Below are 8,818 nucleotides of genomic sequence, written 5' to 3' on the forward strand. Positions count from 1 at the left end.
AGGGGAGCCCGTGATGCAACCAGCCGCCAAGGCCCGACGGACTCGCCCAGTTCAGGAGAAGATCTGGGTTCCAGCTGGGACGGCCGGGCGGAGAGTCCGTGATTCCTTCCTCTGCCTTTTTGTTCTCTTCAGGAGGTCAGCAGGTGGGATGGTGCCGGGACCCTCCCCTGCGGAAGGCCACCTGCCAGACTGCCACCTCCATTCTTGTGCTAACCGCCTCGGGAAGCGGCCTCACACTTGGAGAGCACGGAGGCCAGGCGCCTGGACGGCCCACGGCCAAGTTGACACAAAATTAACCATCCTAACAACCAACCCTCTAGCTGGTCTCACTCTACCCCATGCCCTTTTGTGGAGCAAGGGAGGCCTCTGGGGTCTGCAGGGTCCTGGGAGCTCGTACCCTGGGATGAGCAGTGGCCTGGCCTGCCTACTGTCCTGTTCTCTCTGGCCCCAGGGCACAACACTTCCCACTGTGGGAGGCCCGCCGGGGGCCCCCGGTGGGGGCGTGCAAGTCATGTCCAGTGTGTGGGGAAGGGTTCTCTCGGCTCCCCCAGAAGAGCAACCCCCCCGCCAAGTCCACCATTTTGTCTCCAGCTCTGGGCCTGGAGCTATTAGTAAAATGGCAGCAACTGGGAAAATAGGGAGCTACTTTGGAATGACAGATGCGCCTTCTCCACAGGTTTATTTACAAAAACTCTGGAGTCACAAGTCACTCATTTCATCCCCTAGGTTGAGGGGGCCCCTCCCTTGGCATCCTCTCAGTGGCAGAAAGGGAGACCCGAGACGCTATTCACTATTTCACGTTGTCCTGGCCTTAGCCGGGGACAGCAGTCATCTAGTTGGGAATTTATTTGTTTCGGATCTGCCCTCCTCACTAAACCATAAATCCTGTGAGTCAGGAACTGTCTTCCCAGGTCATTAATAAAATGCTGGAGCCTGACTCAACGCCTGGCCCGGGGCGGGAGCTCCATCGTGCCACAGGCAGACAGGGTGTGCTCACTAGTGTCCAGCAGCACTGAGCACGGCCGTGAGCTGGAAGCTTCTGTGAACGTGATCGCACTTCACTCTCACGGTGACCCTGAGAATATGAGTGTGTCCCCCCCCGTTCTGAGATGTGGGAACTGAGGCTCTGAGATGCAGATGGTCCACGGCTGGCCCAGGTGACTCAGGATCAAAGGCAGCTTCATGGTCGGTGAGAAAACAAGGTAGAGGAGCAGAGACAAGCCCAAGGTCACTCAGGACCGAGGCAGGACCCTGGGCCCCTTTCTATGGATTTGATTCAGTGAGTTTTTTTGTTTTTTGTTTTGTTTTGTTTTAAGATTCTATTTACTTATTTCAGAGAGAGAGAGCACAAGCAGGGGGACGGGGAGAGGGACAAGCAGATTCTCTGCTGAGCAGGGAGCCCAATGTGGGGCTCGATCCCCGGACCCTGGGATCATGACCTGAGCTGAAGGCAGACGCTTTACTGACTGAGCCACGCAGGTGCCCCTGGTGAGTTTTATTAATAGAGGAAGCTGAGTCCATGACATAATCAGGGTGAAAGCACTTTGAACATGAAAATGGGGCAGGCGCCTGGGTGGCCCAGTCAGTTGGATGTTCGACTCCTGATTTCAGCTCAGGTCATGATCTCAGGGTGGTGAGATCGAGCCCCACGTTGGGCTCAGTGCAGAGTCTGCTTGAGATCCTCTCCCTCTGACCCCCACCCCTCTTTCCTTCTCCCTCTCCCCCCACCCCTGGTTCGTTCTCTCATTCTCTCTCTAAAAAAGGAAGGAAGGAAAGAAGGAAGAGTAAATGTCCCCATCCCCCGGCCCCCAAGTATTCACCACTTTGTCCCCAGCTCCTGACCCGGCATGCAGGGGGTGCACAGTGAGTGTTTCTAAGTGAGCACCACACAGAGCAACGCAGCGCCTACCTGGTCCTCCCCTCTCCGTGGGCGGCAGTTTTGTTACTTTGTGCCCTTGGAACTTTGCAGCCCACAGCTGCACAGAATCTAGGAAACCGTGTTTCCACAGCTGGGCACTCTGCACCCTGAGTGTGTCCGCACTGATGAGCGGCCCTGGGGCTCCTAGTGGGGGAGTGGAAGGGACCCCTGGGAGTCAGGGCGGAAGTGCGTGTCAACACCGCCAGCCTAGTCCTTGGGGGCCCCGGGGGCGGCTGCCTGAGCTGGCTGGAGCTTGTGGGGTGTGGGGGTGGGGACACGGGATCGGTCCAAGCCCAGGGTGTCCACCCTCAGAGACTCGGGAGTCCTGGTGGGAGATGGTGGACATCGGGCCTCCATGTCACCCAGTGGCCAGGGCTTTGGAGTGGGCCAGAATGTGGGAGGGACCGAGAGTCCTGAGGGGGCACAGGGTAGGTTTGGGGGGAACAGGGAGGAGCTGCATTGGGTGGGCGTCAGAGAGGAGGTGGGCCCGAGGTCCAGGGGTCAAGGTGGGGGCGGGGGGTTGCCCTGGGAGTCATCAGTCTGCTTAGCCACGGAAGCCATGGTCGTGAGTGAGCTCTTGCCCTGGAGGGATGTGAAGAGAGAGGAGACAGGATGCCAGGGAACGCCAAGGTTGAAAGGAAGAGCCAAGAAACGGGAAGCCAAGAGGCCGCCAGGGCGGTGGTTGGGGGTCCTGGAGCTGTGGCGCAGAAGCTAGGCGTGTCGTGGGGTCAATGTGGCCAAGCCACATAGGATGAGAAGTGTCTGCTGAGATCCGGACAAGCTCTAAGCCAACTAAGGAAAGAGACAAAGAGGTAAGTAGGGGGATTTTGCCTCATCCTAACCCCCTCGTTCCTCATAAAGCTGACTTGGGTAACGTGGCTTTTTCTGGGGGGTCATGGGCTCCTAACCCTGAACTCCAGGAGTGGCCAGACTTAGCTGCTGGCAGGGAGCCAGCTGCAGGACAAACAAGTGGGGCTCCTGCTGCTCGGCTTTCCTCACCGGCAGAGGACATTCGAGAGTTTCTGACCTCTTCGAGTAGCTGGTTCCCGAGAAAGAGGGAGGAGAGGAGAGGCAGGCCCGTAGGCAGAGTCCCGCCTGCCTGTTCCCTAACACCAACTCCCAACAGTGGAGAGTGCTCCTAAGTGTCCTCCACATGGGGGAAACGAGGTGGGCAGTGCCCGCCTTCATTCATTGCCATGAAGGTGGCTGGGGGCCAAGTGTGGTGGGCGAGGCGGGTGGCTGTGGCCGGGAAGGTGGGGAGAAGAAGCACAAGGCGGAGGCAGGCTGGAGCCAGAGGACACCGGCCTGGGAGACGGCGCCGAAAGGTCGGAGACACGAAGGCACTAAGTGCGGTATGAGGAGGTGATGCCCAGAGAGGGTGAGGGGATCCCTGACTAAGTGAGCGCTGCTAGGAGACAGGATAGGGTAGACTCTGGAGCCAAGGGGGCGGGAGTCAGGTCACCACCTGGCACCAGAGGGGTACAGGATGTGGGAGGGGTGTTGGTCCAAGACCAAAGCTGAGGGAGTGTCCATCTGAAGGCATCTGGCCCACCAGGCCAAGGAGTCAGCAGGAAGCTGGAGGGTGGCCCGTCAGGAAGGTGGGGGAAGGGAAGGTAGGGGGAAGGGAAGGTAGGGGGATGGTCCTGGGGACAACAGGCAAGGGCTGACTCACAGGGCTGGGCAAGCCGAGGCTGAGCCTGGGGACCAAGGGTACTGTGGCTGTGTGATTGTCTTCAGTTGTCCCCCAAGGTTGGGTCCAGCCGCAGGACATGGACATACCCATTGCTTATGGTTCGAGCTGGCAAGGTGCGCCAGGGGAGGAGGTGGACGCCTGAGGGAGGTTGGGCTGTCCAGGAGTGGAGAGGAAGGAGGTCAGAGGCCGGAGTTCCAGAAGGCACCGGAGGGGCATCCAGGAGGACCTGGACAGGGGAGAGGGCGGCTTGAGAGCAGGAAGTGAGGTGGGGATTTCAAAGGTGAGCCCTTTTGGGGACAAGGGGAAGGAGTGTTGTGGTCCGGGTGGCGAAATGGCAGAGCAGGCAGCTGGAGACGGCGACAACACGGATGCTGCGGACAGCAGTGAGGCTGAACCAAGGCCTCAGGGCCTGAGAGGAGTGCCGGCGGTGATGGGTGCCGGGGAGGGAGTGGGACAGGCAGATGGTGGGAGGGGCTCCTGAGGGAGGCCTCCGCGCACCATGCGTCCTGACCCTCAGTCCATGGAAAGTGCTAGAAGGAGCCCATTCTTGGCAGCAAGCTGCAGGGAATCAGGAGAGCTGGGACCCTGCTGAGGTGGAAGAGGAGGAGGAAGATGTTGGGGGTCGGGGGAGGCCGTGGGACACCACAGGCAGGCTGCCCAGCGGCTGGGGTCAGGGATTTCGTGGGACCCGAAGGGCTGGTTGGCAGAAGGTCCTGAGGGCTGTGCAAGGTCTCAGCAGGGCAGGAACCCAGGTCTGGGCAGCCCCGGGGCGGTGGGAAATGGGGGCACTCTGGTGTCTCAGGGGTTTGGGTTCATCTGTTGGAATATGCAGAAATGGGAAGAACAACTACTTTTAGTTCAGACACAGAGGGTGGCTGAATCCAAGAGAAGATTCTGGATGCGGAGGATATTTGTGTAGCTGAATAGTTTAAGGGCGAGGGTTTCAGCGGGAGCTGCCCACGGCCGCACAGCAGCCCTTGCTCTGAGAATGGGAACGAGAAGGCTTTGGCTCACGGCGCCTTCAGGATCCGAGGCAAAATGCAGAGTCCGCCATGGGAGCTCGAGTAAACTGCTGTCACCCCATTTAAGGATGAGGACCCTGAGGGTTAGTGCTTAGCCCCTGGTCCCCTGGCGACAGTCCTCACTAGGCAGCCCCTCCTCGGGGACACCAGCCCTTCTTCCCTCGGGTTTCCTGGCTTCGGCTTCCTCATTCCCTCTGAAGCCCGGCAGATTCCCCAAAATTTAAAGATAAGTGATGCTCGGCCCCGGATCCCAGGCTCTCCCCCAGCAGGAGACCTCAGAGGAGAACATCTTCCCTCCCGGCTGGCATCTGAGGAAATGTGCATGGCTACGCGGGCCCGGCCAGCTCCGTGCTGAAGGAGGTGCAGGGGCCAGAAATACACAGATGGGGGAACATGGCAGGAGGTGACCGAAGTGAAGCCCATGAAAAATCCCAAAGTCATTATCATTCGGCTGCGTTTGGAGCAGGGACAGTGCAAGGTTAGCAGGGGACAGAGGGCAGAGCCAGGCACCTCACTTCCATCCTTTCCATCAAAGGGAGCGCCCTTCAAACCCAGACGAGCTGAGGAAATGTGACGGGGAGGATCTGGGGACCCTGAGGTCACTTCTGCAGAAGCAGCACGTTACCGTCTTTCTGTACGTGATGACCAAATACTGGAAATGACCAAATGTCTCTGTTCATCCGTCCTGGTACCGTTAAGGGGGGGGGGGACGGTAGGTTCTGATAGCTGGGACGGGGCACCCGCACCGGTGTTCCCTCGAGGATTCTGGGATGAACGACCGAACGCTCGTAGCAAGCGGCTGGGTCGGGAAGGGGGTGTTTTTAAGATCAAATTCTGCTGAGCTGGCCGCCTTTCCACATGGATGGGGTCAGCAGTCCTGAGTAGGGGGGACGCCCCAGCCAGGCTGCACCCAGTGTCACAAGCGCAGATGAAGAGACAGGGCGGCTGGTAAAGAGGACAGACCCAGCTTCAGTAGTGTCCCAGGCCCCCCACAGCTCACGGCCCCTCCAGCCCGCTCCCCTGAACCCTTCCCCCAAGGGAGCCACCCAGGCTTGTCTCTGAGCCTCACCTCTCATGTGTCCCAGCCTCTCTCCCAGGTCCCCCGCCAAGCCGCCTGGGCCAGCCTCACTGTCCTCCTCCGTGCCGCCAGCCCAAAGCATATTTTGGGCTCCATCTTCCCAAATCTCTGAGCAGTAGCCTCTGGCTTACTTTTGAGGATGGGTGGAACTGGTCCCTAATCTCTTACCTGTGATTAACTTGAATTAGCAATAATCGCGCCTCGGATAAACCTCATTGGCTACGATACTGCCACTGCGCAAAGCTAACCTGTGATTAACTTGAAAAGGTAATACGGGCACGTGCCTTGAAAACACAGCTGGGACAAAACACGGACAGTTAAGCCCCCGCCCGCCCGATGACGGTGCCCCTCGAGGCCGTCCTGGGAGCGTCCTCGGGGATGCCTGCAGGTCTGCGAGAGTGTACTGCAGACCTCCCTTGTCTTCTCCACCAGTGGGAGCATCCGTACGCGTTGTTTTGTATTTCACTTCTATATTCTGAAGATCATATCCCGCGCTTTTAAAGGGGTGGCCTTCGGGGAGCCCCGCACTGCTGCTTTCCTTCTACCTGGTTGGCTGCCTTGGCCAGAGGCTGCCTCTAGCTGAACTGTAAGGGTTGGAGTCCCTCCACATTGATTCCTAGGCCTTCTTTTCATCTCAAACTTTCCCCCGAAGCCCCGCTATCTACTCCCAAGGCTTTCCACGCCAGCACCCTCAGCTTCGATACCCAAGCTCCTAGCTGGCGCCCGATGGCCAAGTGCACACGCCCACCGTTAAACTCCCGTCTTTCCGCAGACCTGACTTCTGCTTTCCCCGCGCCCAGCAGGGGCTGGTGCCTGTAGCTGTCCCACCTTACTCAGAATCATATTCGAAGGCCTCCTCGCCATCTGTTGGCGGTCGCGGCTCTTCTCCGGAAGGCTGCACCGGCCTCCTGCCTGGTCTCCCGATCCACTGCAGCTCCCCCTCAGTCCGGGAGCGCGGATCACACACCTCTGATCACGTCTGGCCCTGCTTACAACTCGGGCAGCTTCCTATTGCTGTTAGGATCAAACCTTGCAGCCCACTCTATGGGGGCCCGACACGCCTCACTCCCGGGAAGTTGTTTCCTCAGTGCTGGGCTCCTCCTGCTTCAGGCTCCACATCCTCCTGGAAGCCCTCCCCTGAAACCCCCGCCTCCCTGCCCTGTGGATCTCACTTTCCCTTGACCTGCGCTCTGCAGGTCCCTTCCACATTGTCTTCCCGATCCCAGACACAGTCAGCTAGCGCCTTACGTCTGGCATAACCCAGTGTCTTTTATCCTTCGACACCCTCAAACTGTTATGCGCAGGACTGGTCTTGTTCAGTATGGTCACCCCAGGGCTGAGCCGTCAGAAGTTCCTTCCTGCATGTAAACATGTTTGCGGAACAAACGAATGTTGTGCTTGTGCCCAGCTCCACCCCTGCACATGGTGCCCCCCTGCCTGGGCCACCAACCTTTCTGGGGTGCAGTATAACTTCCATGGTTGAGAACTTGGGCCCCGGAGCCACACTGGCTGGGTGTGAGCCTAGGCTCTACCGACGTATTGGGTGCGCGACCTTGGACACGGTACTTGATGTCTCTCTGTGCTTTGGTTTTCTCCCCTGTGATAAAACGGCACTAAGAATAGCATGTGATTCACAGGATTAAAGGCAATACTATCTAATTCATTGATGAAAGAAAAAAAAAGTGCATGGCATTGAATCTGGCATATATTTCTCCCCTTATTCATTCCTGGGCCATGTCCAGCCAGTCCTCCCCTTACCCGTGATAACCTCCTACTACTCTGTACTGCTTTGTTTCTGGGACAAAAGTCATTTCTGGTGAGAATCCAGAGTTTCTGAGAATCGATATCCCGTTGGCTCTGTCCGCTGGGAAGACTGGACCCGAGAAATAGTCCTCAGTGCACTGAGGAAAGGTAAGGCCTGACATGGCTGAGGAGCTGGCCTGCACCCACCGTCCCAGGGGTCACCTGCAAGTGCAGGAATGAACAGACTTACTCAATTTTCTTTTTCAGGGCTTTAAGAAGCTCACATACCAAAAAACCGTTAGGGTGCCTGGGTGGCTCAGTTTGTTGGGCGATTACCTTCGGCTCAGCTCATGACCCCAGAATCCTGGGATTGACGGGCTCCCTGCTCAGTTGGGGGGGGGGGGTCTGTTTCTCCCTCTGACCCTCTCCCCTCTCATGCTCTCTCTCTGAAATAAATAAATAAAATCCTTAAAAAAAAAGCCCTTAGATTTTTAAATCTTTTTTTTTTTTTTAAAGATTTTTATTTATTTATTTGACAGAGAGAGATCACAAGTAGACGGGAGAGGCAGGCAGAGAGAGAGAGAGAGAGAGGGAAGCAGGCTCCCTGCTGAGCAGAGAGCCCGATGCGGGCCTCGATCCCAGGACCCTGAGATCATGACCTGAGCCGAAGGCAGCGGCTTAACCCACTGAGCCACCCAGGCGCCCAGATTTTTAAATCTTGAGAGTCCACAGTTAAACCCAAGATGGTTACAAAATATGGAGAATCACCTTAGTGAGACATGAGGGGGAAAGGCTAGAATGGAACTAATTAGTGAAATGATTAAAATAAAAAAAAATGATTTTACAGCAATTGAAAAAATGGAAATTAGAAAACTTTCTATTTTGCACGTTTTTTCAGAAACCTAGACTAGATCATGACTCCCTTACCCTTCCAAACTGAATGAACAAGACTGAGTGTGAAAGAGGAAAAGAGCTCAGACACATGGAGACCTGTGAATCTTGGGGCGCATCTGGGTCCCTCGCAGCCTGACCCCAGCGCCTGGCACCCTCCAGGGTGGGTCCACGTGGGCGGGATGCCGAACTCCCTTTGGAGACTCCAGTAAGTAACTCCCGGATAAAATCTGTAAATCTCTCAGAAGTGTTCTAGTGAAATAATAGAAAATAGTAGAGAAGAACGAACCTGATTTAGATGAAAATGTGGTATTTCCAAGAAAACCATAATAATTTTAAACAGTGCCTGGTTAACTGAATCCTGGAACCATGGGGAAGTTCACGAAGAATTCCTCCCTTACGGAATACAATCACCTCTATAATCGAGGACTGCATGCTCTAGGGCTGAAACAGACTATATCCAACTCAGCAGG

General features: G+C 56.6%; 1 pseudogene; it reads right to left on the bottom strand.

Moving 5' to 3' along the window:
• Positions 1-5,873: 5,873 nt before the first annotated feature.
• Positions 5,874-5,956, bottom strand: LOC125105726 (uncharacterized; annotated as a pseudogene).
• Positions 5,957-8,818: the final 2,862 nt, after the last annotated feature.

Source organism: Lutra lutra, chromosome 7 (assembly GCF_902655055.1).
Source record: "Lutra lutra chromosome 7, mLutLut1.2, whole genome shotgun sequence".
Lineage (NCBI taxonomy): Eukaryota > Metazoa > Chordata > Mammalia > Carnivora > Mustelidae > Lutra > Lutra lutra.